The sequence below is a fragment of the Heterodontus francisci genome, chromosome 32 (assembly GCF_036365525.1).
Source record: "Heterodontus francisci isolate sHetFra1 chromosome 32, sHetFra1.hap1, whole genome shotgun sequence".
In the NCBI taxonomy this organism is placed as follows: Eukaryota; Metazoa; Chordata; class Chondrichthyes; order Heterodontiformes; family Heterodontidae; genus Heterodontus; species Heterodontus francisci.
Genome location: NC_090402.1, coordinates 12,949,537 through 12,970,342, shown reverse-complemented (window position 1 = coordinate 12,970,342; position 20,806 = coordinate 12,949,537). Strand labels below are relative to the sequence as shown.

Genomic DNA, 20,806 nt, shown 5'->3' with positions numbered 1-20,806 from the left:
CATGTGACTATCTGGTTTGACCATGTCCGTTTGTGTATTTGGCCATCTTAGCAGTTAACCTGCAATGCCAGCTCCCCCACCTTCAACGTCTGGTGATCAAAAGTCCAGTGTGGGTCGAATGTCAGGGAATGGCTGCTGTGTCCTTCCAACCACTGTCTGTTAATATGCAAATGTTCTTTCCAACTACAGCTGATCTGTAACAAGTCTTCTTCACTCCAGTAACAGTTTAAAATCAATGTTCAAGACAAAATCAGTGTGCCCTGTTCTTGGCAGGTGGGGGCCTAGCATGACACCGTGGTAAAACATAAACTGAGCATGTGGGAGCAGCATTCTCTCTCCATAGTGGGTAAGAACCTTGCCATAGGTGTGAGGCACTCAAGTTGTTGCTGTATGTGGCGCAGGTCTGGCCCATACTCCACTCCTACGTAGTGGCGGTCAACCGAGCTGTCTTCCACTGGGACACGATGTTCAAACCTCTGGATAAAGGGGGAAAAATGTACCCAACGTCACCCTCATCCTGATGGCCACCTTTGTGTGCGGCTGCATCAAGCTGTGCATAGAACCCCAGTATGCAAACTCCACGTTTGAGGTGCTGAGCTTCTATCTGTTCCCGGTGTTGCAAAGGATGGGTCTGGTCACATTGCCGCGGAAAGCTCCATCCAGTTGGACCGTGGCGTACCAGCTATCCTTCGTGGAAAAGTTTGTGCAGAAAAACACCTTTGACCACAAATCCGTCAGGCAGTGGTCTGCACAGAATGTCCTCAAGGCCCTACGGGAAAAGGAGATGGTGGATCCTGTCGGATGGTTCCCCGAGCAGACCGCCAAAGTCATTTGGCGGAATGCCTCATTACCAGAACTTTCAAACAAGCACCAAGATGTAGCTTGGCTGGTGGTGAGAAGGGCTCTCCCCGTCAGATCCTTCCTGCACGCCCGGAATCTCTCCCCCTCCGCACAATGTCCTCGAGGTGGCTGTGGTGGGGAAGAGACTGTTGTCCAGCTCCTTCTGGAATGTGCCTTTGCAAAGCAGGTGTGGAAAGAGATGCAGTGGTTTTTGTCGAGGTTCATCCCCAGCAGCTCTGTAACACAGGAGTCTGTGCTCTACGGGCTGTTCCCAGGGACGCACACTGAGATAAACATCGACTGCTGCTGGAGGACCATCAATTCGGTGAAAGACGCTCTTTGTTCTGCCCGAAACCTGTTGATGTTCCAGAGCAAAGAGTTGTCTATGACTGAGTGTTGCAGACTGGCACATTCCAAGGTACAGGACTAAGTGCTGAGGGACGCACTAAAGCTTGGGGCAGCCGTCGCAAAGGCTCAATGGGGAAAGACCACTTTGTAAGGTCCTCCCACCATAGTATACAGAAGGTCTGAAACCCGTGTAAAACCCCACGGGTATATGGACTAAAATATGTTTTTGCTGTGTAATGCAAATGTACATTGCAGGTGAAATGGAATGGAAAGTGTTGTGAGGCAACTCACTTTCTGTATTGAAGGAAACTGATTTCTTTTGCACTTTCTGGAATGTTAAATTGGAACTGGTTTGTAATGTATTTCTTTTAGAGATTTTTATGAATTATGTATATTTTGGGGAAAAAAAGGTTGTGGTTGTTGGAGGTCAATCATCCACATCCCAGGGCATCACTGCAGGAGTTCCTCAGGGTAGTGTCCTAGTCCCAACCATCTTCAGCTGCTTCATCAATGACATTCCCTCCATCATAAGGTCAGAAGTGGGGATGTTCGCTGACGATTGCACAATGTTCATTATCACTCGCAACTCCTCAGATACTGAAGCAGTCCGTGTAGAAATGCAGCAAGACCTGGACAACATCCAGGCTTGGGCTGATATGTGGCAAGTGGCATTCACACCACACAAGTGCCAGGCAATGACCATCTCCAACAAGAGAGAATCTAACCATCCCCCCTTGACGTTGAATGGCATTACCATCGCTGAATCTCTCACCATCAACATCCTGGCGGTTACTATTGACCAGAAACTTAACTGAACCAGCTACATAAATACTGTGGCTACAAGAGCAGGTCAGAGGCTGAGAATTCTGCAGCGAGTAACTCACCTCCTGTCTCTCCAAAGCCTGTTCTCCATCTACAAGGCACAAGTCAGGAGCATGATGGAATACTTTCCACTTGCCTGGATGGGTGCAGCTCCAACAACACTCAAGAAGCTCGACACCATCCAGGGCAAAGCAGCCCACTTGATTGTTACCTCATCCACCAACTTAAACATTCACTTCCTCCACCACCGACGCACAGTGGCAGCAGTGTGTACCATCTACAAGATGTACTGCAGCAACTCACCACACCTCCTTAGCCAGCACCTTCCAAACCCACGACCTCCACCATCTAGAAGGACAAGGGGAACAGATGCATGGAAACACCATGATTTGGTCCTGCATGGGAGATTGGTTAAGAAGGTAAGAGCCCATGGGATCCAGGGCAATTTGGCAAATTGGATCCAAAATTGGCTTAGTGGCAGGAGGCAGAGGGTGATGGTCGAGGGTTATTTTTGCGAGTGGAAGCCTGTGACCAGTGGTGTACCGCAGAGATCGGTGCTGGGACCTTTGCTGTTTGTAGTGTGCATTAATGATTTAGACATGAATATAGGAGGCATGATCAGTAAGTTCGCAGAGGACACCAAAATTGGTGGTGTTGTAAATAGTGAGGAAGAAAGCCTTAGATTACAGGACAAAATAGATGGGCTGGTAAGATGGGCAGAGCAGTGACAAATGGAATTTAATCCTGAGAAGTGAGAGGTGATGCATTTTGGGAGGACTAACAAGGCAAGGGAATATACAATGAATTGTAGGACCCTAGGAAGTACAGAGGGTCAGAGGGACCTTGGTGTACTTGTCCATAGATCACTGAAGGCAGCAGCACAGGTAGATAAGGTGGTGAGGAAGGCATATGGGACACTTGAATAAAAGCAAAATACTGCGGATGCTGGAAATCTGAAATAAAAACAAGAAATGCTGGAAATACTCAGCAGGTCTGGCAGCATCTGTGGAGAGAGAAGCAGAGTTAACGTTTCAGGTCAGTGACCCTTCTTCGGAACTGATATATATATATTATATACATTATATGGGATAGTTGCTTTTATTAGCCAAGGCATAGAATATAAGAGCAGGGAGGTTACGATGGAGCTGTATAAAACACTAGTTAGGCCACAGCTGGAGTATTGTATACCGTTCTGGTCACCATTGGACTACCTCCCAGTCAGTAGTGGGCTGCCTGTCACATTCTGTCAGTTATACCACCCTAATCAAAGGGTTGGGATGATTTATACATAGCTGTATAAAATGCCAGTTAGGCCACAGCTGGAGTACTGTGTACAGTTCTGGGCACCACACTATAGGAAGGATGTGATTGCACTGGAGAGAGTGCAGAGGAGATTCACCAGGATGTTGTCTGGGCTGGAGAATTTCAGCCATGAAGAGAGACTGAATAGGCTAGGGTTGTTTTCCTTAGAGCAGGGAAGGCTGAGGGGGGACCTGATTGAGGTATACAAAATTATGAGGGGCATTGATAGGGTAGATAGGAAAAATCTTTTTCCCTTAGCGGAGGTGTCAGTAACCAGCAGGCATAGATTTAAGGTAAGGGGCAGGAAGTTTAGAGGGGATTTGAGGAAAACCTTTTTCACTCGAAGGGTGGTTGGAATCTGGAACACACTGCCTGAAGGGATGGTAGAGGCAGGAACCCTCACAACATTTAAGAAGTATTTAGATGAGCACTTGAAACGCCATAGCGTACAAGGCTATGGGCCAAGTGCTGGAAAATGGGATTAGAATACTTAGGAGGTTGATGGCCGGCGCGGACATGGTGGGCCAAAGGGCCTGTTTCTGTGCTGTATAACTCTATGACTCTATGACCACCACCTGCAAGTTCCCCTCCAAGCCACACACCATCCTGACTTGGAACTATATCGCCGTTCCTTCACTGTCACTGGGTCAAAATCGTGGAACTCCCTTCTTAACAGGACTGTGGGTATATCTACCTCACATGGACTGCAGCGGTTCAAGAAGGCAGCTCACCACCACCTTCTCAAGGCCAACTCGGGATGGGCAATAAATGCTGGCCTAACCAGCGATGCCCACATCCCATGAATGAATAAAAAAAAAGAAATGCTCAGCAGGTCAGGCAGCATCCGCGGAGAGAGAAACAATGTTAATGTTTCAGGCCGCTGGCCTCTCACTCTAACGGGATTGCGTTTGTCTCTTTTACTTTGGTTCACCTTCATTCCTTTCTGTGTTTGGAAAGGTCATTGACCTGAAACGTAAACTCTGTTTCTCTCTGCACAGATGCTTCCTGACCTGCTGAGTATTTCCAGCACATTTCTGCTTTTATTTCTGATTTCCAGCATCCATAGTATTTTGCTAGTGCTTTAGAAGTTGTAGCCCATGGCAGTGGGTTCGCTGAGGATAAGCTGCCTCTCTCAGTTCTTTGTTAGCTTTTGGACTGCTAGCCAACAGTGTTTCTAAAAATTCTGGTCTGGTGCTAACCAGCAAGGGTGAGTCCGAGGAGGGAATTGAGACATGACAGATAGAAACAAAGTACCAGGGAACTGGCATTTTCACCCTTAGCTGACAGCCATGGCTCAGTTGGTAGCTTTCACATCTTGGAGTTAGACAGTTGTGGGTTCAAGTCTCACTCTTGAGACTTCACAATGAAATTTAAGGCTGACACATCAGTGCCATACTGAGGGAGTACTACACTGTTGGAGGTGCTGTGCTTTGGATAAGACACCTGTTCTTTCAGATGGATGTTAAAAAAAAATCCATTTCATTATTTCAAAGAAGTGTAAGGGAGTTCTCTCCAGTGTCCTGGCCAATATTTATCCCTCAATCAACATCACATAAAACAGATTATCTGATTATTACCACATTGCAGTTTGTGGGAGCTTGCTGTCTGCAAATTGGCTGCTGTGTTGCCTATATTACAACAGTGATCACACTTCAATAGTGCTTCATTGGCTGTAAAGCGCTTTGGGATGTCGTGAAAGGCGCTATATAAATGAAAGTCTTTCTTTCTTGTGTTGGTGAGCTGCACTTCACGAAACATTCCTGCCAGCATGCCTCTTGGATGAGGGAGGGAGGAACCTGTCAGGTGACAGTAGGGTGCTGCATTATCAGTATGAATGTCTTGATGTACATAATATTCAGGAAACAGTGGGCATCAGCAGTGAACACCACACATCCACATGTGCTAGCCTGGCCGCAGGGCTGGCAAGGAACACTTAATTCAATGTTGTGGATTCTTCAAAAGGGATGGCACCCAGCAGGGATCCTCCAAGTGAAGGCAGCTTTATTCCTTAAAGAAGCGCTGTCATTATTGAAAACACATTTTAAAAAAAATTTTGGTTGGGATAGGCTGTAACGTGACGCAATTCATGTTGGAACGTCTTGAAAATATTATCACAGTGAAACTTTTCCATCAGTTCTCTCGCCCTCTTTCTCTCCAAAAAACTCATGCTCGTGTTGAACTTATATCCTGGCAGAGAGTCGATAGGCCATGTGACTTCCTCGCGCAGAGACTTCGAAACACATCTTCGCAGTCCACCTCTCCGGCATCACCTCCCGTGTTATTCCTCTAACCTGCCACTCTTGTAGAAAGGGATTTGCACTGGCTATGATTCAGTAGGTGGCAGAAGCACCTCTGCTGCCTTGCCCTTGTGACCTTGCCTGGGCCAGTTTGGACAGTGAGCAGCAGAAGGCTATTCAACTCTGGAGGCATCACAGCCAACACCAATCCCATTCTCCACTGCCAGTCACACGTGTACATTAGCAGCATGTTATGGCTGGTTATCCATTAATTATGGGGAATTAATTCCCACACCCCTCCCCACCTCCACTCCTTCATTTGACTGGGATAAGTTATCACAGCACAGGCTAGGAACCGAACACTGGACTGTGCGTGTGTGCGTCTGAGTACCGCATCACGCAGTGCATTTAACCTGCTGAACCTCATAGTAGAGATAAGGATTCTGCTGTTTCTGCGCCCGGGGTCACTGGGGATCATCTGGGCACAGAGGGCACCCGAAAGCTGAGTGCATCAGGGCACGTGCCCAGAAAGGAACCCATTCAACATTTTTCCGTTTAAGTTCATGGAATGAAAATCAGGAGGGATTCTTTCCAGGGGCTGTCTCCAACCCAAAAATGTTCCGGTGTTTGGGTGCACCCAACTGGACACAGAGCCAGGACAATCTCCCCTAATAAGCTCTTCCCACAAGGTTCAATAGAGGACATCAGATGGTCCAAACAGTAACCTTCACATAGAAAAACTCCACAAGGAGAGATAATGTCAAGGACAATGACGATTGATGCCAAGCCAAAGAAAGACATAAGGGCAAGTGAATAAAAACTTGATCAAATATTTGAAGGAGCATCTTAAAGAAGGACAGGGAGTTGGAGAGTTTTGAGGAGGGAAGTCCTGAGGTTAGGGCCTTGATGGCTGAAGCCATGGTCACCAATGGAGGAGGTGGAGTAAATGAGGGATGAACAAGAAGCCAGAGTTGGAGGAATGCAGAGTTCTTCGAGAGTTGTCAGGCCAGAGAAGGTTAGAGAGAAAGGATTTAAACTCGCAGATAAGGTCGGGAGCCATAAGTCAGGAGGAGGAGTGATGTAACAAACATAACTATAATCAATGAGGTGCAAGGGTCGAGAGTCAAAGGTCAATAATGTTTTCATTCAGTAGCGTTAGGCATTTTATTTGGCCTTCCCTGTGTATAGAGAAGATTTGGGCTTTTTGCTGACCACTATATCCTGAGGGATCCTGTGTCCTTTACAAGACATGGGAGAACTGAGATCATGAGAAACTATGCTATCCAATCCTTTTATGGGATTCATGTCAAATTTAAAATAGCATTTTGTTTACTTGTTCCATCTTGTCCATGAAACAGCTTTGCAGTCAATTCTGAGCCTCTGTTATTTTATATATACATTACCCTATTGTTTGGAATAACACTATAGCCTCTAACTCACTCCCTTCTATCAGTTATTCTACATATATAAACCATTCAAACCCTTCAGTTAGATTTGTAACTTACTCCCAGGTATTGGTTACTCTATATATAGAGTCATAGAGTTATACAGCACAGAAACAGGCCTTTCAGCCCATCGTGTCTGTGCCGGCCATCAAGCACCTAACTATTCTAATCCCATTTTCCAGCACTTAGCCCATAGCCTTGTATGCTATGGCATTTCAAGTGCTCATCTAAATACTTCTTAAATGTTGTGAGGGTTTCTGCCTCTACCACCTCTTCGGGCAGTGCGTTCCAGATTCCAACCACCCTCTGAGTGAATTTTTTTTCCTCAGATCTCCTCTAAACCTCCTGCCCCTTAAATCTATGCTCTCTGGTTATTGACCCCTCCACTAAAGGAAAATGTTTCTTCATATCTATCCCATCAATGCCCCTCATAATTTTGTATACCTCAATCAGGCCCCCCCTCAGCCTTCTCTGCTCTAAGGAAACCAACCCTAGCCTATTCAGTCTCTCTTCATGGCTGAAATGCTCCAGCCCAGACAACATCCTGGTGAATCTCCTCTGCACCCTCTCCAGTGCAATCACATCCTTCCTATAGTGTGGTGCCCAGAACTGTACACAGTACTCCAGCTGTGGCCTAACTGGCATTTTATACAGCTATATATAAATCATCCTAACTCTTTGATTAGGGTGGTATAACTGACAGGATGTGACAGGCAGCCCACTACTGACTGGGGTTTCTTTTCCCCACAGAGACAGATTCCAAAACTCACACCAACATTTCTCTTCATAGCACAGTCTGGTTTCATAGACCCTCTCTGGTATGTGACCTCAATTGCCACTCCTCCTGTGTGAGCCCAGATATGAGGTTAATGGTAAAGTGGCAAACTGCTTCTCAAGGGTTAATTCTACACACATGCACACTCACACTCACGCACACTCACGCGCACGTACATGCACTTCAGCACTCAAATTCACACAAATACGGGCGGCACAGTGGTTAGCACCACAGCCTCACAGCTCCAGTGACCCGGGTTCAATTCCGGGTACTGCCTGTGTGGAGTTTGTAAGTTCTCCCTGTGTCTGCGTGGGTTTCCTCCGGGTGCTCCGGTTTCCTCCCACATGCCAAAGACTTGCAGGTTGATAGGTAAATTGGCCATTAGCAATTGCCCCTAGTATAGGTAGGTGGTAGGGAAATATAGGGACAGGTGAGGATGTGGTAGGAATATGGAATTAGTGTAGGATTAGTATAAATGGGTGGTTGATGGTCGGCACAGACTCGGTGGGCCGAAGGGCCTGTTTCTGTGCTGTATCTCTAAACTAAACTAAATACTCGTGCACACACATGCACTTACACACGCACAGACACTCATACTCACGTACATACTCACATGCACACACACATACATGTACAAGCACACACATGCACAAATGCTCATATGCACACACTCGCATGTGTGCAGGCACAAAGACACACAGACACTCACGCGCACACACAGACAGCTGGCGTGGAACCATGCCTGGATGAATGATGCAATAGAAAATCCCATATTCAACCCCTGGGGCCCTGGATACATTTGGATACGAAAAGACCTCTAACAAGGGGGGCTATGCCCACGTGAAGATTGGCATAAGAGTTCCAATTGTAAGGCTCTTGATGATAGGTCTTTGACCTGAAACATTAACTCGGTTTCTCTCTCCACAGATGCTGTCAGACCTGCTGAATATATTTCCAGCATTTTCTGTTTTCGTTTCAGATTTGCAGCATCTGCAGTACTTTGCTTTTGCCCAATTATAATAAACTGGCATTAAAACACCTGATTTTCAGTCAGCATTTGGACCCTGAATGTTAACCTGTCTTTCTCTTTCAGAGGCTGATTGCACACTCCCAGTACTTTCTGCCCCTCTTTCATGTTTCCAACACCAACAACAATTTAAATTATTTATATAGTGTCTTTAACGTAGTAAAACATCACAGGGCGCTTCACAGGAGTGTTTGCAGTATCTCTTTTATTCAAATTTCTGGATCGCACAGTATTGTTCTCAGTGTAGTAATGAATAATTAAACACGTATTGTGAGGTAATTTTGTGGCTCAATATGTGGCTTTATGAGTTCCATGAAGAATAGAGGTTGGCAGGGATCACATTAGCTGTTTTTAGGAATGTAAAGGGACTTGATAAAACGCAGACCGTGATAAACTGTTTCACATAGTCCAGAACACAACCTACACTTGAAGAGGGGCTAAATTCCAAACTAATCTGTGGAGACAGAGTTTCAGTGAGCGATTGGACAGTCTGCAGAACAGGCTCCAGAGGAATCCAGTGCGAGTAGTTAATATTGATTAAATCAAATGCAAATTAGGTAGATTTCTTTCAGAAAATAATATTTTGGGCAACAGTATATGAGTAATTTGGGACATGACATGTGGCATGTGTTAAGCGCCTTTGGATGTTTTACTACGTTAAGGATACTATATAAATGCAAGTTAATGTTGTTAAAATACCCTAGGGAGGACAGGTGACTTTGGACCTATGTTTCCCAAGGCTCTTCACCACTGAGGATTTTCCTCATGTTATTTCAGGGTCTGTTGTAGACTAATTAATAGAAATTGATTGCTTTGATTAGTTAACAACTCTATTATCATTGTACCGTGCAATGACCAGGGTAGTCGAAGGCAGACTTGATACAAAAGCAAAATACTGCAGATGCTGGAAATCTGAAATAAGAACAGAAAATGCTGGAAACACTCAGCATGTCTGGCAGCATCTGTGGAGAGAGAAAAACAGAGTTAACGTTTCAGGTCAGTGACCTTTCATCAGGACTCTGGGCCATTGACCAGAAACGCTAACCCCAGATGGATCTTGTTTTTTTTTCAACTGGCAGTTCCTATGTTCCGATGTGACCAGGGTTGATAATTGAGAATGGTCAGTATGTGCCTGGTGATTATACAAATCATAGATGCTGTACATCAAGAAACAAGGCAATGTCCAGTACCTGCACAACTTGTAATGGAGCAGGCCGCAAACAAAGAGTGTTTCAGGAAAATAGGAAATAACGTTTGAAAAAATGTAAAGGAAAGCAACATTCAAAAACAAAACAGAGCCTGTAAATGATCAGAGCCGAGCAGGGAAGGGTTAACATCCACCCATGTGATTTCTGCCTTGCTACAATGCAGCCAATGAAATTTTGCTGCAGGGCCCAGTTGCCACCTAGTGGAATTGTGTAGAAATTTCACTCATCCTCTGAAGATCACAGCGCCGACTCCCCAAGAAAGTCTTGCATTGTTATTGCACCTTATAATGGCCCTCAGAAATGTGTGAAAGCATTTCCCATGCAAGTGCAGTGTCTCTTACATAGGTAAATGTGGCGCCCATTTTTTGTAGAACAAGATCTTATAGACAGCATTGGCCAGTTAATTTGTTCTTAGTGCCATTGATTGAGGTAGACTATTGCCTGCAAAGTAGCGGAGTAACTTTGTATAAGATCACTAATTTCCATCTGAACCTACAGAAGCAGTCACACAAGGCCTTGGTTTGAAGTATCCTGAAAAATGACACCTTTGACAGTGCTGTACTCCTTCAGTATTGCACTGGAGTGTCAGCCTAGTTCATTTCTCCAAGTCCTGGAATGGGACTTGGACTCATAGCCAGTTAACTTAGAGGTGAAAGTGCCACCAACTGAACCAAATTGACATAGCTATCTGAAGACATGGGTCAAATGGCCTCCTTCTGTGCTGTAAATGACTCCATGACTCAATCGTGGAGCCCCAGTGCACAAACATCAAATTTCACTATGTGCTGAGGTTCTATCTGGGATGGGTCTGGTCACATTGCTGTGGAACACTCCATCCAGTTGGACCGTGCCGTACCACTTATCCTTCATGGAAAGGTTTGTGCAGAAAAACACCTTTGATCACCAATCCATCAGGCAGTGGTCTGCACGGAATGTCCTCAAGGCTCTACAGGAAATGAAGATGGTGGATCCTGTCGGATGGTTCCCTGAGCAGACTGCCAAAGTCATTTGGCAGAATGCCTCATTACCAGAACTTTCAAACAATCACCAAGATGTAGCTTGGCTGGTGGTGAGAAGAGCCCTCCCCGTCAGATCCTTCCTGCTCGCCCGGAATCTCACTGCCTTGGCACACTGTTCTCGAGGTGGCTGTGGTGGGGAAGAGACGGTTGCCCACTTCCTTCTGGAATGTGTCTTTGCAAAGCAGGTGTGGAAAGAGATGCAGCGGTTTTTGTCGAGGTTCATCCCCAGCAGCTCTGTAACACAGCAGTCTGTGCTCTACGGGCTGTTCCCAGGGACGCACACCGAGATAAACATCAACTGCTGCTGGAGGACCATCAATCCGGTGAAAGATGCTCTTTGGTCTGCCCGAGACTTGTTGGTCTTCCAGTGCAAAGAGTTGTCCACGACCGAGTGCTGCAGACTGGCACATTCCAAGGTCCAGGACAACACGCTGAAGGACGCACTAAAGCTTTGGGGCAGCCACCACAAAGGCTCAATGGGGAAAGGCCATGGTATAAGGTCCTCCCACCATAGCATACCGAGGGGCTGGAACCTGTGTAAAACCCCTCGGGCTGTATGCACCAAAATATGGCTTTGCTGTGTAATGCAAATGTACATTGCATGTATAATTGAAGGGTTGTGAAGCAACTCATGTTTTGTATTGAAGAAAATTGATTTCTTTTGCACTTCCTGGAATGTCAACTTGGAACTGTTTGTAATGTATTTTTTTTTTTTACAGATTTTTATGAATAATCTATAATTTTGGGGAAAGAAACTATGACTCAATGGTGGTTTCAACGACAGTAGGAATTCAACAGTCAGCAGTAACATCTCTGGCCAACGGAGTGGAAATCTGACAGGGTTTCCTGATCACTGCTAGGGAGCCGCTCTTCACGCTTCCATCACAACGGGACCAGGTGGTGACAATTCACCTCTACAACCCCCATGTTCCGGTGGTGGATGTACTCACCTTTCTTGCCAGGTACGTCAAGGTGGCCGGCAGCAGCACTGATGTCAAGGACCCCTTTGAGATTTGGACCAGCAAGCGGCAGGTCAAGGTCACCTTGAAGGTTGATCCCAGTGGAGCCATCATCCATCCTCCCTCCAGCTTCGCTATCGGGGGAAGTCGAGGCTTCTTGGTCTACGCTGGGCAGCCCAGAGTTTGCCGCACCTGTGGCAAATCTGGTCACGTGGCGGCCAACTGCAGCACGGTTGTTTGCAAGAACTGCAAGGAGGAAGGCCATCAGACCAAGTGTAAGCAGACTAAGTGTTGAAACTTGTGCGGTGCGGCAGGCCACCTCTACAAAACCTGCCCCAAACGCTGCCTCAGTTATGCTCAGGCGGCAAGGTCCAAGGAAAGGCCGGGAGAAGGTTCGACGAAGGTGTCCGGTGTTCGAAAGAAGACAAGCAACCTTCTCCGCAGTGAGGAACTCCAACCTGAGAAGGAGAAGGAAGGGGAGGCAGCTGAAACCAGCGACCCAGCACCTACACTGCGCTCGGAAGCCCCTCCTCCACAGACAGAATCAATGGAGGAGGAGGCAGCAGATGGACAAACAGGTCAGTGGCAAGTGGTCCAGAGGAAAACCACAAAGAAAAGACCTCCAAAAGCGGAACAGGCCACCACTCAAATCAGTGGCAAGAGGAGGCTACCTTCTGAAACAGACTGCAACAACTCCTCTTCACTGGACGGGGGAATGCTGGAACGACAGCCCCTTCAAAAGAGGCGGTAGAACTCCAAGGGGATGGAAGATAAAGCATCCCAGCCCCCGGGCACTGGAAGCTGTGATGGGCCCGGCGTGCCCCAACCCCAAAGCGCCACACGTAACGACGTGGCCAACGCATCTCAGCTCCGGGACACCGAGAGCAAAGACACGTCTGGCGCACCTCAGCTCCGGGAAGCCGGGAGCAGTGATGTTTGCGAGGAGGAACAGAGGGGAAGAGCAGAGGACAGCCCAATCCTTGCTGCCGACAAGACCCCCCCGATGCCATCCCAGCGGAACAAACCCTGCATGAAAAACCAGGAGGGGTTTCTGAGCCCAACCAACGTGAAACAGCTTGCGCACACGATGGGTATGCAGGAACATCCCGAAGGACTGGGACTAGCAAGGACAAATGATATGGGAAGCAACAACTAACTTTAAAAAATGGGTGTAAGGATTGCTTACATTAATGTGCGTAGCATTAAATCTACTACGCGATATGTTTCAACCTTGGATTACCTCACCAAGGTCAAAGCCGACCTACTGTTTCTGCAGGAGTGTGGAATACCACACCTTAGCACCTACAGGCAGTGGTCGCGATGGTGGTCCCATGGGCCATCGATCTGGTCGGGGGGTAACGATTGCTCGTTCCTCCGGCCTGGGTATTCTGCTGTGGGGAGGTAACTTCACCATCTCCGAAGTTAAGGAGGTGGTGGGCGGTCGCCTCCTCGTAGCATACGTGATGTACAACAACGCTCCGCTCCGGTTGATCAACGTGTCCGCCCCGGTACAACGCAGCGAGCGGCTGACCGTCTTCCAGCAGCTCCCACTGCTGCTGGCGATGTCCAGGCCGGTCATCCTAGGCGGTGACCTCAACTGCATCATCGATGCGGCTGGACGATCCGGCAGAGACGACAGCAAACTGGACGCTACGTCCAGATTCCTAATAGAAACAGTTAAAGATGCCAAAATGCACGACGTCTTCAGCAAACCTGCAGACGGAGCGCAGCGTAGATACACATGGTCAAGATCGGACGGGTCTGCCCGTTCTAGGATTGACTTCCTGTTTGTGTCCCGTGCTGTCACGGTCGGATCCACCGACGTCAAGCCGGTGTTCTTCTCCGACCACTGCCTCTTACTGGCCAACTGTCACTTACAGGACGACCAGCGGGTTGGCAGAGGGACGTGGAAGCTCAATGCTACACTGCTGACCCCAGAGAACATTGAGAAACTCAAAAGGGATTACAAAGGTTGGAGGACCGTGAAACCCCTCTTTGAGTCTCCAGTTCACTGGTGGGAGGCGATCAAGGAGAACATCAAGAGATTCTTCATCCACAAAGGTGTTCAGAGGGTGAGAGAGAGACAGAGGGAAATGTCCCGACTCCAGAAAAGTATGCAACATCTGCTCCAGTTGCAGTCAATGGGGGTCGAGGTCAAGGAGGACCTCCATGAGGTGAAGAGCCAGCAGGCCTCGCTCTTTGCCAGGGACACCTCCAACATCATCTTCCGGTCCACAGTCCGCTCCATTGAGCAGGATGAGATGTGCTCGCATTACTCTTCCAAAAGGTACAGAGAGAGAGCTCTGTTATCAGCAGCCTGAAGGAAGAGGATGGCTCGGTAACGTCTTCGCAGTCCGACATACTAAGGATCAGCAAATCCTTTTATGCTGGGCTGTATGACGCGAAGCCCACAGACAGCAGAGCCTCCAGTCCTTCCTGTCATCTATCACAGAGGTCTTAGATGACAGCAGGAGGGAGAGACTGGATAAGCCGCTAACTCTGGACGAGCTGACAAAGGCCGTTGACTCCTTCGAGACGAGTAAAACTCCCGGAAGCGACGGCTTACCGGTCGAGTTGTACTCGGCCCTGTGGGACTGGGTCGGCCCGGACCTGCTGGAAGTATACGAGTGTATGCTCCTGGCCGGCAGCATGTCAGAATCCATGAGGAAAGGCATCATCACCCTCATCTACAAGCGGAAGGGGGAGAGGGCAGAAATCAGAAATTGGCGGCCCATCTCACTGCTTAATGTTGACTACAAGATTCTGTCCAAAGTCATAGCCAGTCGAGTCAAGTCTGCTCTGGAGTTGGTGATTAACCCTGATCAGACCTGCACTGTACCCGGCAGGAAGATCTCTGATAGTCTCGCGCTACTCAGGGATACGATCGCCTACGTGCGGGACAGGACGTTGGACACCTGCCTGATCAGCCTGGACCAGGAGAAGGCTTTTGACAGGATATCGCACACCTACATGATGGGCGTGCTTTCCAAAATGGGGTTTGGGGATGGAATGTGCAATTGGATCAAACTGCTCTACACAAACATCAGTAGCGCAGTCTCAATCAATGGATGGGAATCGGAAAGTTTCCCGATCCAATCTGGAGTCAGACAGGGCTGTCCTCTCTCCCTGGTCTTGTTTGTTTCCTGTATTGAACCCTTTGCTGAGTCTATTAGGAAGGATGAGAGGGGTGACAATCCCAGGCAGCGGAGGCACTCAGGTTAAAACCTCCCTGTACATGGATGATGTCGCCGTCTTCTGTTCGGATCTGCTGTCTGTGCGCAGACTGATGAGCATCTGTGACCAGTTCGAACTGGCCTCGGGAGCCAAAGTTAACCACGGCAAGAGCGAGGCCATGTTCTTTGGGAACTGGGCTGACCGATCCTTTGTTTCCTTCACCGTCAGGTCAGACTACCTGAAGGTGCTGGGGATATGGTTCGGAAGGGCTGGGGCATGCACCAAAACCTGGGAGGAGCGAATAGCCAAGGTACAACAAAAGTTGAGCATGTGGGAGCAGCGATCCCTCTCCATTGTGGGTAAGAACCTGGTCATCAGGTGCGAGGCGCTCACGTTGTTGCTCTACGTGGCGCAGGTCTGGCCCATACCCCACTCCTGCGCTGTGGCCGTCACCCTAGCCATTTTCCGCTTCATCTGGGGATCTAAAATGGACCGGGTCCGGAGGGATACGGTGTTCAAATCTCTGGATAAGGGCGGGAAAAATGTACCCAACGTGGCCCTCATCCTGATGACCACCTTCGTGTGCGGCTGCATCAAGCTGTGTGTAGACCTCCAGTACGCAAACTCCAAGTGTCACTACGTGCTGAGGTTCTATCTGTCCCCGGTGTTGCGAAGGATGGGCCATAGAACATAGAACATAGAAAAATACAGCACAGAACAGGCCCTTCGGCCCACGATGTTGTGCCGATCCTTTGTCCTCTGTCAAGGACAATTTAATCTATACCCCATCATTCTCCTTTATCCATATACCTATCTAAAAGCCGTTTGAAAGTCCCATGTCACATTGCCGCGGAACGCTCCATGCAGTTGGACTGTGCCGTACCATCTATCCTTCATGGAGCAGTTTCTGCGGGAAAACACCTTTGACTACCGATCCATCAGGCAGTGGTCTGCACGGAATGTCCTCAAGGCCCTACGGGAAAAGGAGACGGTGGATCCTGTCGGATGGTTCACCGCGCAGACCGTCAAAGTCATTTGGCGGAATGCCTCATCACCAGAACTTTCAAACAAGCACCAAGACGTAGCTTGGCTGGTGGTGAGAAGGGCCCTCCCCGTCAGATCCTTCATGCACGCCCGAAGTCTCGCCCCTTCCGCGCAATGCCCCCGCGGTGGCTGTGGTGGGGAAGAGACAGTTGCCCACCTCCTCCTGGAATGTGTCTTTGCAAAGCAGGTGTGGAAAGAGATGCAGTGGTTTTTGTCAAGGTTCATCCCAAGCAGCTCTGTAACACAGGAGTCTGTGCTCTACGGGCTGTTCCCAGGGACGCACACCGAGACAAACATCAACTGCTGCTGGAGGACTATCAATTCGGTGAAAGACGCCCTTTGGTCCGCCCGAAACCTGCTGTTCTGCCAGCGCAAAGAGTTGTCCACGACCGAATGTTGCAGATTGGCACATTCCAAGGTCCAGGACTACGTGCTGAGGGACGCACTAAAGCTTGGGGCAGCCGCAGCAAAGGCTCAATGGGGAAAGACCACAGTGTAAGGTCCCCCCACCAAGCTGAACTGAGGGGCTGGATCCATGGGAAACACCTCGAACTATATCGGGAAAATATTTATTTGCTGTAAATGTAAAAATGTAATTGGCAAAACAAATGTGAAATGGAAGGGTTGTGAAGCAACTCATGATTGTATTGAAGGAAACTGATCTCCCTTGCAATGTTTGTATTTTTTGGTGCTGTTTGGCAATGTAATTTTTACAGATTTTTATGAATAAAGTATATTTTGGAAATTTAAAAAAAAATCACTGCTCGGGATGAAGGAACATAGGATCAGAAACAAGCTTGTTCTATCATTCAGTTAGATCATATTTAGTCTGTCCCTTGACGAAAAAACACTTTTGATCTCAACCTTGACAATTTTAATCAACCCCTATCATGGGCACCCTTTTGAGGCTGAGAGCTCTATATTTCCACAACACTCTGCATGCAAAAATTCTTCTTGTTTTCTTTATTCCCAACTGGTTAGGCTCTAACTTTTAAGATTGCCCAGCCTTATCCTGGCTTTCCACCAACCATAAGAAATAGCTTCTCTGTGTCAACCCCATCAAATCCCTTAATAAATTAAAATACCTCAATTAGATCACATTAGCTGAGCTAGAGGCGACAGTGTTCAGTTGAGAACAAGACTGGGCTTGGCTAGTCTTGCAACAACCATCTGCATTTATATAGCACCTTTAATGTAGTAAAGCATCCCAAGACACTAAACAGAAGTGATTGTCAAACAAAATTTGATACCAAGCCACTTAAGGAGATATTAGGACAGGTGACCTAAAGTATGTTTTAAGGAGCGTCTCAAAGGAAGAGACAGAGGTAGAAAAGCAGAGAGGTTTAGCGAGACCTTAAGGTCCTGGCAACTGAAGGCACAGCTGCCAATTTCCTCATAACTAAAGCCCATCATCCCTCAGATCATCACTTACACATTTTTCCACACAAGTCCCAGGAAACTCTGCTCTGAAGGTAGTTTTATTCTCTCCCACACATGACCACACCATCACAGAAGAGTCAACTTTATATAAAATGGGGACTGAATCTGGATCTCTTCTAATCAGTTTTGTTCAGTTCCTCACAAGGCAATTCTTTAGCCAACTAAGACTTCCAGAATCCTCAGCTTCAAATTTCCAAATTATTTATGATTTTAAAAACTGTGACCAATCCCAACATATGTATGTGAGGAATAGGAGCAGGAATAGGCCATTCGGCCCTTCGAGCTTGCTCCACCATACAATAAGATTGTGGCTGATCTGATCATGGCCTCAACTCCACTTTCCTGCTGGCCCCCTGTAACCCTGGACACCCTGGTAGATCAAAAGTCTGTCTAACTCAGCCTGAATGCATTCAATGACCCAGCTCCACTGCTGTCTGGGATAGAGAATTATAAACACTGACAACCCTCCGAAATGCCTCCTCATTTCCACGTTAAATGGGAGACCCCTTATTTTGAAACTCCTTCTAGATTCCCCCATGAGGGGAAACATTCTCAGCATCTAATCTGTCAACCCCCTCAGAATTTTTTTTATGTCACCTCTCATTCTTCTAAACTCCAATGAGCCCAACCTACTCAACCTGGTATTGGTATTGTCACTGGACTAGTAACCCAGAGACCCAGGGTGTTGCTCTGGGGACATGGGTTCAAATCCCACCACAGCAGAAGGTGGAATTTGAATTCAATAAATAAATCTGGAATTAAAAAGCTTGTCTAATGATGGCCATGAAATCATTGTCAATTGTTGTAAAAACCCATCTGGTTCACTAATGTCCTTTAGGGAAGGAAATAGGCCTACATGTGACTCCAGACCCACAGCAATGTGGTTGACTCTTACATGCCCTCTGAAATGGCCTAGCAAGCCACTCAGTTGTATCTAACTGCTACAAAGTCAATAAAACTGTGGGTATACCTACCCCCAAATGGACTGCAGTGGTTCAAGAAGGCAGCTCACCACCACCTGCTCAAGGGCAATTAGGGATGGGCAATAAATGCTGGCCTGGCCAGCGGTGCCCACATCCCATGATTGAATATTAAAAAAAGGTGAAATAAAAGGGACTGTTTGCAGATGGTGCTACTCTTTATCTGTAATGATCAATTTGCAAAGTTAATTGGAACTGGTTAATAGGACACTGCTCTCATTTAAGAAATGGCCAGATACTATGAGAGTGCTGATTAGGTTAACAGTCTAGAACCAAATGGGCCATTTCATCTGAATTTATTTTGAGAAATCACTTGGAAATATCAAGGGGCTTGTAAATCTTTGCAGGTGAAGAGAATTAGAGTTTGTTGGTGACTATTAAAGTTTGAGGGTGTCTCTACTTTGCCTGTGTGTGTGTTAATAAAATCTAGAAGATTGGCTGACTGAGGCTGCTTTTGATAAAGAGAATTATTGATAGGAGATTGGGTGATGCTGAGGTCATGGTGCGCCCAAAGATGAGGGGTTATAGAGGCTCTTCTAACCGGGGTGTGTATGAAACTGTCACCCCTAGGACTACTAAGGGTATTTTCTCATCCTATGCTCTGGGTGTTGAAGATTCTGAGGCGGGATTGACTGACAATGCTGAAGATTCTGTCTATAGTTGGTATGTGATTGAGTTCAAATCAAGCTGTTGCCTTAGTTTGTTGGATTTCAACCCATTTAAATTGTATGCTGTAATTGGAGTTACTTTTTTGAGGAAAGGGGATTTATATTCAATATTATGTAAACTGCAGAAACCAAGATACATAACTTATTCCATACTCTGAAATAAAAAATGTTTTTGCCACATCAAAAACTGGCTATATCAAGGAATATGTAGTAATACATGAAACACAAGATGACTAAAAAAACTGGGAACATTTTCTCCTCCACCCACCAATCTTGTCTTTTTTTCCCCCTTCTGGTTTGTTTGAAAACTTCTGTCTGCAAATTACATGATAAAAATGTAAAAGTTGATAATTAGGTTGTAAGATCACTGTAAAGAGTTGTCAAATGGGTAGCTGTAAGAGTTGGGGAAGGGAGACTTGTTTGATGAAGTTTTGTAGTTTTTTGGAGAGTGTGAAGACCTATCATGGTGGTTTATCTTCCTACTACAAACATGGGTCTTTAAGTCCAGCAGTGCTGCTGTTTTCAAGTGCCTTGTTTTAAAAGTATGTCTGTATTGTATCTTGCCTAATCATGTAAGAGTCTAACCTGGGGTATAATTGGTAAGACTTGTATATGATCTGAATAAAGTACTTGTTCCTTTTGCATATACCTCCTAAAGTGGAGCAAACGCCTGGGATGAAACCAAATGCTAATGGCTAGGCTGCTTTATATTAATTGGATATAGTTTGGGTAATATGAAATAAGTGTGCTGCTAGTCCCTGTTGTCTACTTGACTAATCAAAATAACTTCAAACTATTCCTGCATCCAAAACTTCTGGCTGAATATCAGCTTTTGGTTTGTGGGAGAAACCTGATCTCCTAACAACCTACATACCCTCCTAACTGGAGGGAGGTCCTATTTCAATGCCCGATTCATTAATGTATCTTTACATTTTTTTTTTTGTTTGTTAAACTGGTGACACTTTTAAAACAGGTCTTTAAACCACCATTCCTTTTCTAAAATTGTTTCTTCAGGGAAGAATGACTTAATTAAAAGCTGAAACAAAACACTTGCATATGAATTTGAATATTTTTAATGATGCTAGACTAATGATGCCAAATTAATGATGTGGGGGACTTGTTGCACGTTTAATATTCAGTGTTTCTTTTCTCTGTTGTCTTTATTACAAGATGTGAACTGTGTGCCTTCAAATGGGCAAGGATAACATGAAAGACGAATCGGTAGAGTGCATCAGGGTTTGTTTCTTAGAACAATACGTTGCAGAACTTCACTGAACTGAAGAACTTGCCCAGGAACAGGCTATTTTAGACTTGGTAATGTGTAATTAGGTAGAATTACTAAGAGATCTTGTAGTTAAGGATCCTCTAGGGGGAAGCGATCATGACATGGTAGAATTTCAAATTCAGTTTGAGGGTGAGCAACTCGGGTCTCAAACCAGTGTCTTCAACTAAAACCAGGGCAATTACAGAGGTATGAGGAAAGAGTTGTCTAAAGTGGGCTGGCAAAATAGACTACAG

At 46.5% G+C, this 20,806-nt stretch overlaps 1 protein-coding gene across 2 annotated transcripts in view; it reads left to right on the top strand.

Annotated features, from left to right (window-relative positions):
• The window catches only part of LOC137347641 (uncharacterized), a 38,533-nt gene that overhangs the window by 7,511 nt on the left and 10,216 nt on the right, over positions 1–20,806 (top strand). The gene's annotated exons all lie outside the window — the stretch shown is intronic.